Here is a 21,770-nt window from a genome sequence, read left to right on the forward strand (position 1 = left end):
TGATTCTATGCTTTCTTTCACATATAGTGCCACTCCCCCCCGCCACCAGAACGATTAGTTCTGTCCTTCCGATATATTTTGTACCACGGTATTACTGTGTCCCATTGATTATCCTCATTCCACCAAGTTTCTGTGACGCCTATTATATCAATATCCTCATTTAATATTTAATATGAGGCACTCTAGTTCACCCATCTTATTATTTAGACTTCTAGCATTTGTATATAAGCACTTTAATAACTTTTCACTTTTTAACTGTCTGCCATTACATGATGTAATTGAATGGGATTCTTTTTTCATTTTACTGTTTCTTATCAGATCCTACCTGTATTTTATCATCTTCATCTTCTCTATGTTCTCTCCTCCTTACTAGAACATAAAGAATCTCCATTAATAGATCCTCCCTTAAGGGATGTCTCTGTCTGAACCACGTGCTCCTCCACACCTGTCGGCTTTCCCCCAGCCCTTAGTTTAAAAACTGCTCTACAAAGTTTTTAATTTTAAGTGCCAGCAATCTGCTTCCATGTTGGTTTAGGTGGATCCCATGCTTCCTGTATAGGCTCCCTCTTCCCCCAAAGTTTCCCCAGTTCCTAATAAATCTAAACCCCTTCTCCCTACACCACCATCTCATCCCTGCATTGAGATCCTGCAGCTCTTCCTGTCTAACTGGCCCTGCGCGTGGAACTGGAAGCATTTCAGAGAATGCTACCTTAGAGGTCCTGGACTTCAATTTCTTACCTCACAGCCTAAATTTGGTCTTTCAGTCTTCTAGCTTTGTTTATGTATACATCACAATATACACATGGTATCATTTCATCATTATAAATGTTCAACAGTTGACAATTTCATATGTTTAGGGAGGTTTTTTTTTTATAAGAAACCTCAAACCAGTTTTTTGTGTCTCTTCACAGTTTTGCACCTGCAAATAACTGCAACAGCAATACATTGTTGGTGCATATATTGGCAATATAGACAAATGATAGGTGGGAAAGTCTTACTGGATAGAAGGTAACAGATCAGTGGTGGATAGTTTTGGGAGCAGAGCCAACCAGATTATTTTTTTTATAAATACTGTTTATTACAAATGGAGTTCCCATCATTTGTGCACTGATCCTGAATTCTGAAATAAGGATGCTAGGCCAACATGGAAAGTAAATACATACCAAGTTAATACAGAAATCAATATCAAACTCCTACAGCGTATTATATATTATCTTCAAAATTTTATCTCTTCACCTTTCTGAATTCAGTTTAAAAGGTAGTCTTAATTTGGGCTACAGTCCAAAGTTACATCTAAATTTACCAAGCATGCTGCTAACAGGTTTGTACCTCCCTTCACATCATCAGATAATTTATTGTTTGCTAAAGCACTATACCATTCAAGGACTAAGCAAAAAGGGTCAAATACCTTGCCAATCAGGCAATAGTGCCCTTGGCTGCTGCATACTTTAAGATCGAACTGGGATGAATACAAATTTGTACTACAGAATTGTTATATTATAAAACTATTTGACTTTTTTCACTGAGATATTATGAATTACTATAATAGTATAATATTTCTCTATTTATTTTCCTTCTCATATATTATGGGCTAGATTCTCAGCTGATGTAACTTAATTTCAATGGATTGATGCCATTTAAAATGAACAGAGAATCTGAACATATATATTATACATATCATAACAAAGATACAAATATTACATTTTATAGAAAGAGAAGAGTTCACTATTTAAAAAAAACCTCGGGGATTTCAGTTGCTTTTGTCTCTTCTTTTGTTTGTCCTTAAAAAAAGGAATATTCTCTATCAGAATCAGACCATAAACATCAGATTCTTGTTGTAATGCTAAAGAGCAAATATCAACATGTAGACAAACTCTGGGAAACATTTTATTGCCCAAACATCAACCAGTTATGGCAATCACAAGAATCATTATTAAATAAAATAGAAGCAGCCCTGTTTTCTTAATTTGTTGTGTAGAAAATTCATCCACTGAGAAAAACTCTCAAATGTACCTTTTCAACCACTTCATTTAAAAAAAAAAACAACCACCTTGTCTTGGTCTTTTTTTTTTCAATGAAAAGAAAAAGAAAAAAAAAGTTTAGTCCATTTGACAGGACATCATTTGGTTAATACAATGTATAACAGAAAAGCCAAAGTTTCTATAATATATGGGCATGCCTTCCTTTTAAATGAAAGTTCTGTAGAACATGCTATGCATTATATACTAGGAGAGTCAAACAGTTAAGAACATAAACATAAGAACATAAGAACGGCCATACTGGGTCAGACCAAAGGTCCATCCAGCCCAGTATCCTGTCTACCGACAGTGGCCAATGCCAGGTGCCCCAGAGGGAGTGAACCTAACAGGTAATGATCAAGTGATCTCTCTCCTGCCATCCATCTCCACTCTCTGACAAACAGAGAATAGGGACACCATTCCTTGCCCATCCTGGCTAATAGCCATTAATGGACTTAACCTCCATGAATGTATCCAGTCCTCTTTTAAACCCTGTTATAGTCCTAGCCTTCACAACCTCCTCAGGCAAGGAGTTCCACAGGTTGACTGTGTGCTGAGTGAAGAAGAATTTCCTTTTATTTGTTTTAAACCTGCTACCCATTAATTTCATTTGGTGGCCCCTAGTTCTTATATTCTGGGAACAAGTAAATAACTTTTACTTGTTCACTTTCTCCACACCACTCATGATTTTATATACCTCTATCATATCCCCCCATAGTCTCCTCTTTTCCAAGCTGAAAAGTCCTAGCCTCTTTAATCTCTCCTCAGATGGGACCCGTTCCAAACCCCTAATCATTTTAGTTGCCCTTTTCTGAACCTTTTCTAATGCCAGTATATCTTCTTTGAGATGAGGGGACCACGTCTGTATGCAGTATTCAAGATGGGGGCGTACCATGGATTTATATAAGTGCAATAAAATATTCTCTGTCTTATTCTCTATCACTTTTTTAATGATTCCTAATATCCCGTTTGCTTTTTTGACTGCCACTGCACACTGCGTGGACATCTTCAGAGAACTATCTATGATGACTCCAAGATCTTTCTCCTGATTAGTTGTAGCTAAATTAGCCCCCATCATATTGTATGTATAGTTGGGGTTATTCGTTCCAATGTGAATTACTTTACGTTTATCCACATTAAATTTCATTTGCCATTTTGTTACCCAATCACTTAGTTTTGTGAGATCTTTTTGAAGTTCTTCACAGTCTGCTTTGGTCTTAACTATCTTGAGCAGTTTAGTATCATTTGCAAACTTTGCCACCTCACTGTTTACCCCTTTCTCCAGATCATTTATGAATAAGTTGAATAGGATTGGTCCTAGGACTGACCATTGGGGAACACCACTAGATACCCCTCTCTGAAAATTTACCATTTATTCCTACCCTTTGTTCCCTGTCTTTTAACCAGTTCTCATTCCATGAAAGGATCTTCCCTTTTATCCCATGATAACTTAATTTACATAAGAGCCTTTGGTAAGGGACCTTGTCAAAGGCTTTCTGGAAATCTAAGTACACTATGTCCACCGGATCCCCCTTGTCCACATGTTTGTTGACCCCCCTCAAAGAACTCTAATAGATTAGTAAGACATGATCTCCCTTTACAGAAACCATGTTGACTTTTGTGCAACAATTTATGTTCTTCTATGTGTCTGACAATTTTATTCTTTACTATTGTTTCAACTAATTTGCCTGGTACTGATGTTAGACTTACCGGTCTGTAATTGCCAGGATCACCTCTAGAACCCTTCTTAAATATTGGCGTTACATTAGCTATATTAGTTATATTATTAGCTATATATATTAGTTATATCAAGATCAATGGAATCTATGATTCCAACAGTGGGAGAATGCTTTAGACAAACAAATCTTAATGTTTTGATAGCAGGTACTCTTTTAAACCCCTGCACATAGATGACAGAGTGGATCCCCATGTGTTTAGATGATAATAGAGATATATCAATGTTTAATTTTTGATTTCCTGCTGCTCCTTTTATAAGCACAGAAGGCATTACAGTCAGCAGAAACACTGGGTTTCTGATTCACAAGTTCGGGTAAGTGGAATGCATCTTCTATTGCCTTCTGTCTCCCAACCACATAATATGAATTAGTAGTAGCTGAATGGTTTCTACAGCCACTGCTGGTCCTGAGGATTGCATTCTGTTGGCATGTGCGCTCTGCTCCAAGCCCAAGATTTCATTCTTAGTACCTTGCAACAGAGACGACACACAACTGCTGATGGGGAGGGGAAGCACCATTGAAAGGTTCTGGGAAGGACATATAATCCCTGGCATAAATCGGAGGGTGGGGCACATGACCTTGCTCATGTGTCGACTCTGCACTGCAATGAATTTCAGCCAGTCTCATCTCATCTTCTAGCTGTACATGTGCCAACCCTCCAAGCATTTGTAAAACAGAGAACACAGTTTTTCATATTTTAGTGCAAGCACTTCACTAAAGTACCAAAATTAAAAAGACAACATATGATGAAAGTTAAAGTTAAAATCTGTTCTCTCATAAGACATTATCTTCCCCACACCAAAATGTTCAGTTGCAGACAGAGGCTTTTCAGCAAGACTTCTATCTGATTATTACTGAGGTTCACGGGAATAAATCTACCATCATTTCGATGAGAATTTAGGGATAGTTGTTATTACTCTGAAGATGCATTATATGGTTGGTTTCAAGGGCAGCTGGTTCCCAACCTGGTTGCTAGGCAACCCAGCAGACTCAGCTGGGTGCAATGAGCCCCCTCCAAAATGGTTGTGATTCCTTATTTGCCATGGGAGCCAGCAGTCTGCTGCATGAGCCTTGCAGAAGCAGTACAGCGGCTGCTGAATGTGTACCATGCCTGCAGCTACACTTACCCTCCTCTCCCATCTGCTTCCTGTTCCAAACTGCTTCCAGTCCTTGCTCCAAACCCTGCTCCCACCTTGTAGCAGTCCCAGACTGTACTTGCTCCATTCTGGTTTCTGTCTCCAGGTTCTGACACGTGGGTATGTCCCTAACTATGACTCAGACTTAGGCTTCTGACTCCAGTTCTGGCCTTTGGCTTGGCCCCTTAATCCTGACTCTGCCTTCCCCCTTGAACTGGTGCCGGATTCCTGGATCTACACTTGTGATTACTTAAACTGCCACCACAATCACCAGGCAAAGTCCTACTCTACCAGCCAGGTAGGCTGCCCATGGTAAGGCAGTGGGTCCCATAAAAATGAGGAAGACTCTCAAGATGGATCAATCATCTTAATCTAATTTAGGGAGTATGAATTTCAACTCCCCACACTCTACCAGCCTAGAGTACAAATACTCAGGCTTTATGTTGGTTGAGTGAAATTTCCTAATAAATATTAAAAATAAAAAACAATATATACTGTCATAAATATAAAGGGAAGGGTAAACCCCTTTAAAATCCCTCCTGGCCAGAGGAAAACTCCTCTCACCTGTAAAGGGTTAAGAAGCTAAAGGTAACCTTGCTGGCACCTGACCAAAATGACCAATGAGGAGACAAGATACTTTCAAAAGCTGGGAGGAGGGAGAGAAACAAAGGGTCTCTGTCTGTCTTTATGCTGCCTTTGCCGGGGATAGACCAGGAATGGAGTCTTAGAACTTTTAGCAAGTAATCTAGCTAGGTACGTGTTAGATTATGATTTCTTTAAATGGCTGAGAAAAGAATTGTGCTGAATAGAATAACTATTTCTGTCTGTGTATCTTTTTTGTAACTTAAGTTTTTGCCTAGAGGGATTCTCTATGTTTTGAATCTAATTACCCTGTAAGGTATCTACTATCCTGATTTTACAGAGGGGATTTCTTTACTTCTATTTACTCCTATTTCTATTAAAAGTCTACTTGTAAGAAAACTGAATGTTTTTTCATTGTTCTCAGATCCAAGGGTTTGGGTCTGTGGTCACCTATGCAAATTGGTGAGGCTTTTTATCCAACATTTCCCAGGAAAGGGGGGGTGCAAGTGTTGGGAGGATTGTTCATTGTTCTTAAGATCCAAGGGTCTGGGTCTGTAGTCACCTAGGCAAATTGGTGAGGCTTTTTACCAAACCTTGTCCAGGAAGTGGGGTGCAAGGTTTTGGGAAGTATTTGGGGGGAAAGACGTTTCCAAACAGCTCTTCCCCAGTAACCAGTATTTGTTTGGTGGTGGTAGCGGCCAACCCAAGGACAAAGGGTGGAATATTTTGTACCTTGGGGAACTTTTTGACCTAAGCTGGTAAAGATAAGCTTAGGAGGTTTTCATGCAGGTCCCCACATCTGTACCCTAGCGTTCAGAGTGGGGGATGAACCTTGACATATACTTATTTAAAAATTGATGCGTCCCTATTATTAAAAATGATGGGCTCAATTGTGCTTTTCAGGCACCACCTTGCACTGGATGCAGAGCTGTCCTACCCCAGGAGAAGAATCAGGAGCCAGCATGGCTTCCTTAGGCCATAGCGACACACTTTGGAGAGCCCTCTCTGAGTTCAAGCCTGAAAATGTCTAGACATTGTACCAACCAATCAAAATGAGGAAAGGCATCTTGTTCCTCCACCTCCTCCCACTTAGGCATGTGTTTTAGGTCCAAATATACTCTGGCCGTATATTAGTAACAAGATTATCAATTGTCCTATTCCCCTGTGCAGGGAGTAAGGAGCCCACTAACTCCTGTTTGTGGAATACCAGTATTACTGGTCTGCACCCATTTGGGAGGACATGCTTTGTGGGGTTTGTACTCCCTGCCTCTCAACAGGTCGACAGGGAGTAGGAGGAGAGAGGCAAGGAATAGGCAGAGCCTTGACTCTCTCCACTCCCAAAACACTAGTCAATACAAAGGGGAAAGTAATTTGCTTTGCCAAGAGCTGTAGCAGCATCAAGGAAGGACCAAGAAGAGATCTGTGACTTTCAGAGCAAAGATTCCATTCCTGGGCTGCTATGCCCTGCCCCTTACTATGGGCTCAGAGCAATGTTTAAGAGTTAGTCTGAATTAGTATACACTCACTGATTCCCAAGGTAGTATGAACTCAATATATACAAATTTTAAAAAGGTATCAGAGTTCTATGAACATAATAATGGTCTGTGTTCATCTCCAGCTGTGAAAGCACAGCTGTGTGCCTGCCAGACTTGCCTTTACAGTCTTCAAGAAGCAAAACATTTCTCATATGGAATATTATGAATTGATGGGAAAAGCACAAGTAGCTAATAAATAAATAATTTACATTTAAATTCTTTACTATATTATCCATTGAAACCAAGAAATCCTTGAGGATAAATAAGAAAAAAACCTATTATTAGATGCCTATTATTAAATTTCAGCTTTCATATTGCCACATAAGGTAGAAGAAAGACCCTGATACACACTTTCTATACTCAAAATTAATTTGCTTTGTTCATACAGCTCTGGTACAGAGTACCAGCAAAGGGTTATTCTTGATACTTGTTATCTAAACACTATCTCTAATTAATTTTCAGGTTTCTATTACAAGGATTCTAGTGCACTCATTTTTTGCTTGCAAAATAGAGCAGAGGGCTGATAATACAGATGTTTTGGGAATAAGAAAGAAGCTTACAATTAACGTACTAATTACGTTAAATGTTTACACTATATAGTATCTACCACTATAATCTGTTTTCTTACCATTTCCCACTTAATCCGATTATTCCCATACAGCATTATAACTACTCCTGGACAAAAAGTATGAGCAATAATTACCAAAATGGTAAATATAAAGTACTTCATGTAGCTTAAAATAGGAATTCCCACTTCCTTATAACTGAAGTAATTTTCTGAAACCTGTTCAAAAAATTAAGTGACAGAATCCTAAAGCTCTTTGCGGGGTGGGGATGGGGTGGGGAGAATCATACACTTCTAAATAATAAACATTTAAAGTAAGCATAAACTGTCAAGAGGCTTTAAAATACTTCAAAAAATAGATACTTTTTGAAGTGCTTGTATTGTCTCACAGATATAACAGTATCCCTACGCCATCTTTTCACAATGCTCCTTTACCATCAGTAGTCATGTAAACAGATGTGACATATTATTGCAATAACGCACCCATATGAAAAACTTCAAGTAAAGGTTATTTTAAGAAAATACTGGTTATAAAAGAAAGCAAGTGAAAAGATGGAGCTGCTCTCTAATGTTTTATGAAGCAGAATTTTTTTATTCTGCGTACACTGAAAAATTTACTCTCTCAACAAACGTTTTGCATTTTCATGACTTGTGTTTAGGCAGATGAAGATACCAGATGTGGGCAGGATGTACAGTGCCATTCACCTACAAAATCATGACTTCAGTGATATTTCCGTGTGCATCAGAGTGCAGTATAAGGCTACTGAGTAAGTGATTTCAAATATAACTGTACTATAAGCAAAAAAAATCTTAATGATTTTGGGTTTTTTGTTATTTAAAAATATGTTTGTATTTTGAAACTGATTTCTGGTTTGAGTTTAATCATTTCACTAAAAGTGGCTTTAGAGAAAACATTAACAAATACATTAAAAGCTGAATAAATCAAGAGGACTCCAAATAAATAACAGCGTCAAAATGCTCAGAGTAAACCACATTAGACAGCAAGTAATCTAGGCACTATACTTATATAAAAATCAGTACTTTCTACAGAACTTACACCATACGTCTCTTCAAAGTATTATGCCTTTCATCAAAGACATCTTCAGCTGTAAATATACCCTCTCCAGCTTCCTATCTGCTTGATCAAAAAAGTCTCCGTTACAGCAGTAATGAATGGCATGGGTTCAGAAGCAGCAATACACATTCTTTATATTACACTTTATTCTATGATTACTCATAGTATCATCAGCACTAATGAAAGTGCATTCTGAGTCCACTTTTGTTAGATGGTAGAAAAAATCCTGATGGCTGGAAGGATTAAAGTAGGACATATTTTTCATTTGAACAGCAAATAAATAGCCAATATTTCTTATATGGTTATTATGATAGATTTATTTATGCTTCTACATAATACAGACAGATCATTTATCATAGCATAAGCAGGTGTGTCACCGGCAGAATTCTCAAGCTCAGAGACCCAACTAAAGGTACATCTGCATTGCACGCTCCTTTTGGCAGCACATAGAGTACATAAACTATATATACCCATATGACAGGTATAAACAGCAGTGTAGATGGTGAGGGACTGTTTAGGTGAGTAAAGACACGCCTGAATGCTGTGAGTATGTACCCGTCACGGGGTGCTCCACTCACCACTTCTGACACCTCCTCCTGATCACTAAGGGGATTAGTGCTTGAGGTCAACGCCCCATTCTGCAGTTTGCATGCCATCTCTCCATGTCTCTCTCTCTCTGGTCTGCAGGCCCTCTCTCACTCCCAGGAGCCAGAGCTGTCCTCTTGTGACTCAGCCCTCCAGCCAGGTCACTGTCGTTGTTTTCCCTTCCAGAGGGGAGTGCATCAACGTTCCTTCTCTCCAGCTGTCTCAGGAAGTTTTCTGCTTCACTGCCTCACAGTGCCCCTCCTACAGTGGCTTGCAGGGAAGTCCGGGCCTACCCTCCACTCTGGGTTCTGGCTCAGGGACTCTCAACTCAGCAGCCAAGGTTTGTTCCCTGCACCTTGCTGCCTTTTCCTGAGCCGCTTCCATGCCTCCTGGCCTTCCCCTCTCCTGTGGGTTTTCCAGTCTCTTCCCTGCCTCCTTCCAGGGAGTAAGTTTAGGAAACTCATCTCTGCGACCTCCAAACACTCCTCCCTCTTCCCAGGGAGTGACTGCAGCCTTTCCCAGCTGCTTCTTCTGTTGCCAGCCTCCTGGCTTCTGTAGAAGTCTCACCTGTCCATCACAGGCGAGCTTCTCTCTAATTAGCTGCCTCCAGCCTAAAGTTCCCCTGTTTCCAGCCAAATTAGCTGATTGGGGCCACCTAACCTAATTCAGCTCTTACAGGGGCTAGTGTGGGGAACACTCCCCACCACAGTACCCTACATGGCTCTCTGCAGTATCATCCCCTGTCTAAATGGCTATTTTTAACAGTGTAGCATCTTGCTGTCTCCCTGCTGCTAGAGCATTTCCTTGCCATGGGGAGCTGCTGGAGCCTTTTCCTGCTGCCTCCCCACTACCAGAGCCTTTCCTGGCAGCAGGCACTACAAATACTATACACGCCACTGCAAAGTGTGTGCAGTGTACACATAGCCTGAGACACATTCCTCCCCTTTGGCCATAAAAGAAGCGCAGAAGTTGTTGTTGGGCCCCAATTCTGCTGCCTTCTCTGATGAAAAACTGAATGTCCAGTGGTGAGCCATTGTTTCTAGAGGAAACCAGAGACCATGCCCTACTGGGGTGAAAAAAACATCTAGTCTCTGTTCTACAAATAACTGTTGTCAATCAGGTCATTAAAGGTTAGACTAACATTCCAACCAATAGTTTCTTTCCTTTGGTTACTATTTCATTTCATTCCCACCAGATTTGATTCACTCAACTCCAGACCATTTCCAACCAAGCCACGAGTTTCTTGCTAATTGGATAACAACAATGTAACGGATTCATTTCAAACTTAAATCTCAATTCAGTTACATGGTGAAAAAGCAAGTTCAATCCTCACATAATCAGATAACAGTTTCATAGATATTAAGGACAGAAAGGTCATTCTGACATCTAGCCTGACCTCTTCCATAACACAACACTAATAAACCAGAAGATTTAAGAAAGAGGAACTTCTTCTAAAAGGTCAACAACAAACTAGCCTTACATATACAAGACAAATACCAACCATTGAATATAACTGACAATGGTTCAGGATGTACATATCTCTACATCGCAGTACCATAAAGATATTAATAAATTGGATTTAGTTTACAGAAGAGTAGCTAAACTCAGTAGAACTGTTTGAAGAACTTGTTAGGATATAGATATTCAGGCCTGTCTGCAAAAGCCTGTACTTTAAGAATTTAGGGGTATTCTTATCACTTGGCTAGTTCTAGAGGTATAAAAGAAAGAATCAAAATCACTGTCTGCTGGTGTAAGGGCCCTCTCTTACTGTGACTGTTTGAGGCCCTGTTCTTAGGCTAAGGCCTTTGGCTAAGCAGCAGAGGCAGCCATAAGCCAGGAAGCGAACAGTCACATCCTCACATTCCAAACTAGTCACATTGAAAGAAGGTGCTATTGGGCTGTTAGGAATACAATCCTGTCCTGATAATTCCTATCACCTCCAGAGAAAGGGAAGTGCCTAGAAAATGTAAAAGGAAACTTAGTTTGATAGCATCCTGTCTGGTAAGAACTCACTTATCAATAGCTGGGATGTGAAATCCTCACTTCTGTATTGTTTTGTCATTAGAGTTCCAACTTTGCTATTGTTTGTCTGTATAATCTCTGTCTGGTTCTGTGATTGTTTCCGTCTGCTGTATAATTAATTTTGCTGGGTGTAATCTAATTAAGGTGGTGGGATATAATTGGTTAGCTAATCATGTTACAATATGTTAGGATTGGTTAGTTAAATTTCAGTAGAATGATTGGTTAAGGTGTAGCTAAGAATATTACTATATAAATTAGGGGCAAACAGGAAGTAAGTTGGGATTCGAAAATAAGGAAAAAGGAACTTGTATTTAAGCTTGCTGGAAGTTCACCCCAATAAACATCGAATTGTTTGCACCTTCGGACTTCGGGTATTGTTGCTCTCTGTTCGTGCGAGAAGGACCAGGGAAGTGGGAGAGCGAAGGGATAAGCTCTCTAACAGAACTGACATAAGGAAGGATTTGGATGTGGGTTAGAGCTGGTCAAAAATGGGAAATGTTTGTGTGTAATTTTCACTCATCTGTAAAGTGTATATGTTGAATAGAGTAATATATTGGTTGAATGATGATGACAAGAAAAGAATAACAGCTTACAAATGTTTCAAACCCAGAATAGGGGAAATTGTTTAACACAGCCCAAGTGAACATAATTATGAAAAAAAAAAAAAAAGAATAAAAGTCAGAAAAGGAAAATGTATGCTGGATAACAGAATCTATTTCTTAATGTCATAGTCTATTAGACTGGGGGGAAATCTCCAGGAGGAATTAATAGAAACTTTATTGGTTGGGTTATTTAAATGTAGATTGAAGAAAGCTTTTCAGAATATGCTAAAGGAAATAATCTTGCATTGCTGGAGAACAGAACTAGAGTTGAGCAAATCATATGTAATTAACATATTGTAATGTATTAAGTTTGCCTTTTTCCCTGTTCTTTAATGGTCCACACAATGATTTGAAAAATTTTGATTAATTTGATATGAACGATTATTGATAAATTTCTTCAGCATATAATTTTTCATAGAAAACAAGCTTCAGAGAAATTCCTGATTTGTGCTATCTTTTTAAGAAGTCACTTGGTATTGTTTCCATTCCCTGATTGAATGACTCCTGGTAAACAGCCAAAATAATGCAAACTGAAAATTGAAAATGCTACGGTCACACATCATTCAAAATTTACATTCAGTCAACATTCAAACGTTACAGATATGGCTATTTAGGGGTATTCCATGCTGGTAAAACTTGAGCACAGCAACATTCACAGAAAGCTAGTAAGAGTCACTAATGTAGCTGAACAAATTTTCACTTTCAAAATCAAATTAATACTTACAGAGAAACATTTCACTGTTCCTTCCACTTTCAAATGAGCTGACAAGGCTTTCCTATTTCACATTCCTATTATTCAATGAGTGGACAGTTTATCTTGAGGGTATGTCTACACTGCAGCTGGGAGCATGCTTCCCAGCACTAGTAGACAGACACACATTAGCTCTGCTGGAGCTAGTGTGCTAAAAATAGCAGTGTGGCTGCAGTAGCTTGGGCTAGCTGCCCGAATACGTACCCTGAAGGTTGAGCGTGATTATACTGGGATGGCTAGCTTGGGTCACTACGGCCACACTACTATTTTTGCCATGCTAGCTCCAGCAGAGCAAGCAGATATCTGTCTACCCACACCTGGAAATACGCTCCTAGCTGCAGTGCAGACATACCCTGACTTATGTGGTCCTCTTTAAGTGATTCACAGGCCCTGATCTTGTAACATTGTCCCATGTGGGAGTACAGGAATCACAAAGATGTTGGGTTCTCATGGAGCTCATTACAGAAAAAAGGCTTTAGACATGACTAGACTAAAATGGGTGGCTACAGAAGCCTGGGATTCACGTGCAAAGTGAAAATAAATGGTATGTTTTCCTCTTTTTTAATCATACAACAGTCACTTTGACAAAAAATATGGTGGTAAATTATAGAAACTGGTGAATTCAATTTACTAGAGCTTGGAAATGAAATTGTGTGTTTCTTGCAGAAGCAATGACACATCAAATGTGGAACTTTTATCACCCAACATTCTGTAGTCTTGCAGTGACTTTAACCTCATTGTTTTATATATGCAACATTTTGCATAGCGCTACCCATAATGTCTGCATTGTATTCTGCCTTGAAAAGATACAATCAGCTTAATATGTTATTTGATATGGTGAGGCAGTCTTCACATTAAATAAGGCCATTTGGAGGGGTTTAATACCTGTCTTTATCACTTGATGTCTAGATCTTCATTGCACACTGTATTTCTTAGCGCACATTACCTCAGTATTTATGTAAACTTGAAACAAAGGCTATAGTAACTTAAATAAAAGGCGCACAACATAGTGATTACACTTGTCTTGAGACAGAACACTACACCTAACCTAATTAAGCATGCTTGTCTTATGTGGTGACACTTTCTGAGGCATAGTCAATGATACCGTATATAAGAGTGTGTCCCCAGACAGACAAACTTAAGTGCTTATGGTTTGGGTTTCAGCTTTGGCATTCTGAAATGCTGAGGACATTACTTGAAATCGTTTGGTGATCTATAGTATTTAGTCAGCCTAGCTGCCTCGTGTATGTAGTAATTTGCATAATATTGTTCATTATGTGTAGCACTAATTTTTCTTTCAGTGGAAAGCAATGTCTTTTTTATGACATACACAGCAGGGATATAGATACAACTTCATCTTCAGGATTTTTTGTTGTTGTTTTCTAAAGACGAGCTTAGCTACAACAATAACAGAAGCAGTGCCATTACACTGTACTATTTAAATTCCTATCTTCATTTTTATAGATGTCCTAAACCAAACCAAATAAAGTGGGTGCCTTATATTTCCCCCAAGTTCATACTGGTGATTGGAGATTTCTGGTGTTTTGTGGCTCCTATTGTCATTGATTGGAAGTACGCAGATACACTGCCTTTAAAAATCGCCTGTGAAATGCCACCCTCCCCCCACAATGGGTGGATGAGTAACAGACTACAAGGTGGTGGGCAGGGAGAGAAAGGACATTCAGAATCACATCACAGAGAGACTTTTTAAAATAAAGGGTCTTTATAATGTTATAGGTCTCCACATAGGTATTTAGGCTTGACAGAAATAAATTTTTATTTTGTTATCATTTTGATGGGTAATATAGATATTTATTTTAAATATATATATTTTAATTTGTGTCTATTTAAATTTTTGCAGTTGAGGGAAATTATGGGAGAGGTCAGACAATTATTTAATGGCAATAAACATTGAGATTCAAAAGTTAAAGCTTTATAACACAATTTGTTAACATCACATGTCAAAATATACAAATTATATATCGTTAAATCAAACTCTAAAGTACTCAAACAGCATTTCTCTTACTTTGCCTCTCTGTTAATTCTGTTTATTATTGATGGAAATATTTTTTCCTTCAGTTTCTGTGCATACAGAGAGATTGAAGTCCACCATTATTTACTGATGAAAATTGAATCCTTCCAAGCTCCCAAAGGGACACATGTTTTCCAAAGAGGTTGCCAAAAAATTGACTCAATCAAAAAATATCTGTATTTAACCAGCTCCAATAATGTCTCTAGGGCTACTAAAGGGAGCATATTACTACCAGTCCTTGCCACAGCTTCAGAATAGATAAAGCGTGGACTCCCTGCTGCTCTTCCCTGATGCTCTTCCCACAGTATTCTTGCCAGCAAGTTAAAGAAGTATGGGCTGGAAGAATGGACTATAAGGTGGATAGAAAGTTGGCTAGATTGTCGGGCTCAACAGGTAGTGATCAATGGCTCCATGTCTAGTTGGCAGCCGGTATCAAGTGGAGTGCCCCAAGGGTCGGTCCTCGGGCCGGTTTTGTTCAATATCTTCATAAATGATCTGGAGGATGGTGTGGATTGCATCCTCAGCAAGTTTGCAGATGACACTAAACTGGGAGGAGAGGTAGATACGCTGGAGGGTAGGGATAGGATACAGAGGGACCTAGACAAATTAGAGGATTGGGCCAAAAGAAATCTGATGAGGTTCAACAAGGACAAGTGCAGAGTCCTGCACTTAGGACGGAAGAATCCCATACACCTCTACAGACTAGGGACCGAACGGCTCGGCAGCAGTTCTGCAGAAGAGGACCTAGGGGTTACAGTGGACGAGAAGCTGGATATGAGTCAACAGTGTGCCCTTGTTGCCAAGAAGGCCAATGGCATTTTGGGATGTATACGTAGGGGCACTGCCAGCAGATCGAGGGACGTGATCGTTCCCCTCTATTCAACATTGGTGAGGCCTCATCTGGAGTACTGTGTCCAGTTTTGGGCCCCACACTACAAGAAGGATGTGGAAAAATTGGAGAACGTCCAGTGGAGGGCAACAAAAATGATTAGGGGACTGGAACACGTGACTTATGAGGAGAGGCTGAGGGAACTGGGATTGTTTAGTCTGCGGAAGAGAAGAATGAGGGGGAATTTGATAGCTGCTTTCAACTACCTGAAAGGGGGTTCCAAAGAGGATGGATCTAGACTGTTCTCAGTGGTAGCTGATGACAGAACAAGGAGTAATGGTCTCAAGTTGCAGTGGGGGGAGGTTTAGGTTGGATATTAGGAAAAACTTTTTCACTAGGAGGGTGGTGAAACACTGGAATGCGTTACCTAGGGAGGTGGTGGAATCTCCTTCCTTAGAGGTTCTTGAGGTCAGGCTTGACAAAGCCCTGGCTGGGATGATTTAGTTGGGCTTGGTCCTGCTTTGAGCAGGGGGTTGGACTAGATGACCTCCTGAGGTCCCTTCCAACCCTGATATTCTATGATTCTATGATGCCTGCACATGGCCTTACCCTATCCACACACACACCTCTCTTTGCTCATAAGTGCTGCTAAGAGTGTTAGCAGTCCTCCCAGCCCCTCTGCATTCGAGGATCACAGACAAGAAAGCACAGGGAAAGGAAAGGTACGTTGCTATCGCTTACCTGTGATGGAATAGCCATAATTTTGTCCATAATTTCCCCTATTTCAGCCAACAAGAACAGTCTTCTCATGAAGAAAAAAGATTCATGTTCATTGGAAAAAGTATGGTGAGAGGGCTGGTGAAATAAAAACCTTAGGTAATAAAGTCTACAACTATTTGTCACAGGACAAATACAATGTATTTTTGTATGTCCTGGATTTATTCTTTATAGTGCATGCAAGTTTGCATCAGAGACAGTCGTAATATTAATGAAGGGGCAGGCAAATCCTGATCCTCTAATCTGGAGCCACGGTAGACCCTCTGACAGACTAACCAGTGCAGTTCTGCTGTATAAGGCTGGGGGAGTAGGATTTTGGAGGTTCTGAGAATTGATCATTTACCATAAAATAGAAATGGGTTAGCACATCTAATATCACCCCTTAGATGTTGGCTGCTTATTGGTCTTTATCAAAGCTATATATGAAAGGAACACCCTTTCTGAGAAAGCCATCTGATTGCCAGGCTTTCTACAAGTAAATCCAAAGGTCAACAATGTCCTGTAATCACATCTGCTGGTTTCTTTCAGAGGGTGACCTATTCTAGAATCAGACTATCTTTAAGTAGACTGAAGTGTTTTCTCAATGTGCATCTTCGAAACACCTGCAGTGGTACTACAAGCTGTCTCTTTTAAATGAATCACAGGCAACCGTCAGGGTGTCACTGTGATCTATCCCATTTCTTGCTCTCATGGTAAATGATACTCATAATTCTTCTTTGAAAAAAAAACTGCAAACGGAGAGTTTTTGATGTTTCTAGTGCAGTACATCTGCTGATTATCCAGGAGGTCCAGTTGCATGACTCTTATTTTGCTTTTTATTTTATTTTATTGCTTTCTAGGCTTCCTTTAGCAAACTGTTACACAGGGGGATGAGGGTGGGGTTATACATATAGATATCTATCTATATGGCAACATCCTCATTGGATCTTCTTTGACAGCCAAACTTTTTCGAGCATGATCTTGTCCTCACTGAGGACAAGCATGTAGCCACATAGTTTCTAAAAATGGATATTGCCTATTCCTACCCAAGAACAGTGCTCAAAATGCAAAGGCCCAGATTATTAAAGGTATTTTGGCTGGTTTAGCAGTGTAAGTCATTTTCAGAAGGGATTTAGGCATTTAGGAGCCAACATGTCATGGACTGTCAATTGGATTTTGGCTCCAAAGTGCATAAATCCCTTTTAGAAAAGTAATTTACTCCTAAAACAGGTAGGCATTGTAACCCGGAATGCTGCAATGCATAAATACCTTTAAAAATCTGGGCCAAAGTGCCTGATACAATGTTTCTAGCGACTTCAATGGGCTTTGACTCTGGCCCACCGACATGAGGAAGGAAAGGCCAAATCCTACATACAGAACAAGGGGAACTCCCAAGGGGAACACTTAATTAACAGGAACAGTTATATTGACTTCAGTGGCATTCCACCCAGCAGTAAGTACTTGTAGCAGATAGGGTTCCAGCATTGGTTGGATGAATTCCTGGAGGTTTCATCACATGACATTAATCAATCTTTAATTCCTGGAGCCTCCAGGACAATCCTGGAGGGTTGGCAACCCAGAGTCCTTAAGGGCTTAATTGTTTCCATACAATTTCTATATCAATATAATTTTCAGACTTTGTAGCTGGCAAGGATTTATGTATATTATTACAGCTCATGTCAGAACTGTACCAAACAACCAGCAGCATGTTCAAACATTTTAACAGCATGAATATTCACACATATGACACTGCTTCAGTCAATCATTTAAATATGTTACTTTCCTTTTGATTCTCTGACTGCCTGGGAGCATTACACTACAGATGTTTTGGTTTTATCTTAAGAAAGTATCAGCAAGGCTCAGAACCCACATGCAGCTCTATTTTATATGAGTAGTCCCATTGATTTCAAAACATTAACAGCTGCAAAGGTGGGCCCTACCAACCTGATCCAGCCCCTATTAAAGTCAATGGAAACATTCCAATTAAATTCACTGGAAGCTGGATCAGGCCCACGTTTCCTCACAAGGCAGAGAGACAGACTCTGAAGACTTCATTGAGAAAGAAATAGGATGCAATAAATGCTAAAGAATGATTATCCATAGAAACTGAAATGTGCTATTGGACATTAGAGCTATTTGGAGTAGATATTGGAATGGCAAGTAGAAAAAGCTTATAAGCAAAAATAGATTTTTCCTAACAAGGACATGGAATACTTTTTATGGTCTGTTTAATAGAAGTCTTATATGAATGGTAACATCAGACAAGAGAACATGAGAGGAATGAATAGTTGAAAAAGACCTGATCCTGAGAGGCGCTGAGCAAATCTTTGGGAGTGCTGACTGCCTTGCTACCAGGAATTAAGGTACTACACCTATTAGAACACACAAAAAAGATGCTAAGGATGTGATCTCACAAGAACTATGTGGCAGGCCATTTTTGAAAGTTCATCCTTACTCTTAATAAAAACAAATGGGACACTGGAGTGAGAAAAATGAAAAGAGTGGCCGCTATTGATTGCAATTTGCCTGAAAAAAAAAAAAAGAAAAAATAATAATTTCACCTGTCTGTAAGTAGAATCAAACACTCTTCCCACCCTGCATGTTATAAAATGCTACTCACTAATCTCTGAAGACAGAATGAAGATTTATGTTAAATTAAGATCCATGCATAATTCACAAGGTCTACAGTTTCCTCTATTTGCAGCAGAGTTTTTCAAGCCAGGTTTATTTCTCCAGGTAAATAATTTATGTTACTTTTGTTTCTAGGAATAATGTGCTCACTGTCCAGAGAAATGCTGGCTGAACTTAGGACACATGTGCACCTTCCTGAGAATTCAAACCAAGCTGTCCAAAATGTGGTCACTTATTTGATCACACTGCCAGAAATGAGCATTACAGTTTGTTTTAGGTTTCTTTAGTGAATTGGTTTTGTGTTTTTTCAGGAGCCATTCAAAATCCTAGAGATGAATTAACAATTCAGATAAAGATATGCTGATTTGCTTTAGCTATAAAATATGAAAATGACTATAAATATGCAAAAGTAAAGCAGGCCTCTGCATATGAGATATACCAGCCCCGTAACTGATAGATTAGATCGTTGGACAAACAGAAAGCAGCAACAACTGAACGATCAACATTTGCAGCTGGGGTCCTGTTGTCTGGAGGAAGTGTGTAAAGTCAACGCAGCTGGTGTTTGTGCTACGGAACAATCCCCAACATACGCATTGCCTTTTCATTATCCCACTCTCAGGATAGGGTCCAACAGCAGGGGTACCCTGTTTTTCTTATTGGCTCCAAGACTGGAGTCCCTGTATGCCATTATGTGTAACCATCTCACACAGGGGGGCGGGGGTAAATAATCTTTCATAAAGCCCTATAGCTCTAACTTTGAGGTAACAATAGAGGAATGATCCTTCATTGCATACCAGTAGTGTCCTATCTGTATAAAGGGAGTAAATACAGACTGGCAGCTTAATAGCTATTAAGACCAGATGCTTTTTAGGGCATCATAAAGTTTGGGGGATTTAAATATATGGATTTTTAAGAAAAATTATCCTGCCCAGGTGAATAATGAGGTTGGAATATCAGAAAAATGGGGAAGAGGAGAAATCCTTTTTCTAAATCATCTATGTTCTCTCAAAAGATACAGGAGGTCCCACCAGTTCCTTCAAACATAATAACCTTGCTGAAGAATGGATTAATCTCATTTTAAGCAAAGTACTAAAGGAATGATTTATAATATGTGTCCCCTGCATACCCAAACTTTCTTCTTTAACTTCTACAAGGATAGGAGAAGACCTGAAACATCAGGTAGGGCTGAGCTATCATATACAGAAGGTGAGACAAGTGCCCCCAAACTACCTGCCTCATGCAGATGCTCTGACATGAAACAGGAGGGTCCATGCCCAATCCTGCTGTTTGTTTCCATTTTTTATTACTACCTAGCATTCTCAGGTCATGAGTCTAGCATGCTTGTCCCATTATGCAGTATTATTGGTTAGGCTTTCAGAGCTACAGCAAAGAGTATGGTAATTAAGTGTGCAGATGATCCAAAAAAGGGAGGTATCTTCATTAATGACTTAAATAACAGAGTGAAGACTATGCTGATAACATTTGCAGATGACTCTAAGCTAGCAGGGGTTGCAAACACTTTGGAGGACAGGGCTAGAGTTCCAAATGACCTGGATAAATTGGACAATTGGTCTGATATATCAACATGATGAAATTCAATAAAGACAAGTGTAAAGTGCTTTGTTTAGGAAGGAAAACTTCAAATGCACAACTACAAAAATGGGGAATAACTAGCTAGGTAGTAATGCTGCACAAAAGAATCTGGAGGTTGTAGTTATCACAAGTTAAATATGAGCCAACAATGTGATGCAGTTGCAAAACGTATTACTATCATTCTGGGATGCTGTAACGGGGGCCTGTGTCTGCCCCCCTCCTCTTCCTTGAAGAAATTGCATGGAGTCCACCAGGTGTGCTCTCAGTGACAATTTATTTCAATTTCCCTTCACCATTATCACCACAGTCCTCCGTGCTTCTGCCCATTTACAAGCTTTGCCGAGCTTTAGGCCCTCTCAGCAGGACCTGAGGGGAACAAAGGTCTCCCTCCTCTGAGCCCTCTGCGTGACTAGCACCAGCTAGCCCTGTCCCTCTCTCTCCCCCCCTTGCACTTCCTTCCTGTGCCTCTTGTCAGCCCTGGGCTGATGGGGCCAATTGAATGTTTACCCCATCCAGCCCATTAGCCTTCTTAGATCATTACCCCAATCAGCTTCTCCTGGGGCACTAATTAGCCTCCAAGTGGTCACAGTGCAGGCTCACCTACTTACTCTTGGCTCCACCTTGGTTCCGCAACCTGACGGGAATATCAGTTGGCGGCTCCTTCATGGAGCCCTGAGAATGGATGTCTGTCCCTTTTGCAGCATGAGGGAGACCCTGGTTCATGTCTATCTGCAGTGTACCAGGTTGCAGCCCCTTTTCCAGCTCCTCCAGAACCTCCCTTTGAGGCTCTGGCTGCACGTTTCCCCACACCTTTTCATATGTGCACACCTTATACATGGCGCCACAAAGTTGTGAGGCCTCCTCATCAACCTCCTCCTGGCGTTGGCCAAAGTGGCCATCTACGATACCAGGAGGAGCATGCTGGACAGGGAGGTACTCTGTGACTCTCGGGCTTACTTCCATTCCTCCCTTGTTTCATGCATCCAGGCAGAGTTCCTCTGCGCAGCGTATGCTGGCTCCCTTGACACCTTTGAGGAGCAGTGGGCGCTGTCCGGCGTTCTCTGCTCGGTGTCCCCCTCCAGATCACTGATTTTGAACCTATGTCCATCACTCCCATTCCCATTTAATCATTAGTTGTCCCACCTGATCAGTTGAATTGTGGATTTAGTGGCTCCTCCCCTTTCCCAGAATTCAATAGGTACTAACTCCTGGAACTTTGTCACAGGTGTATTAACAGGAGTGTTGTCTCTAAGACCCAGGGGTTATTTGTTCCTCTGTATATGGCACTGGTAAGGCCTCAGCCAGAGTATTTTGTGTCCAAG

General features: G+C 40.2%; 1 protein-coding gene across 3 annotated transcripts in view; it reads right to left on the reverse strand.

The window, feature by feature from the left end:
• DPP10 (dipeptidyl peptidase like 10) overlaps positions 1-21,770 on the reverse strand; it is an 860,783-nt gene that overhangs the window by 228,382 nt on the left and 610,631 nt on the right. The gene's annotated exons all lie outside the window — the stretch shown is intronic.

This window comes from Natator depressus, chromosome 11, assembly GCF_965152275.1.
Source record: "Natator depressus isolate rNatDep1 chromosome 11, rNatDep2.hap1, whole genome shotgun sequence".
In the NCBI taxonomy this organism is placed as follows: domain Eukaryota; kingdom Metazoa; phylum Chordata; order Testudines; family Cheloniidae; genus Natator; species Natator depressus.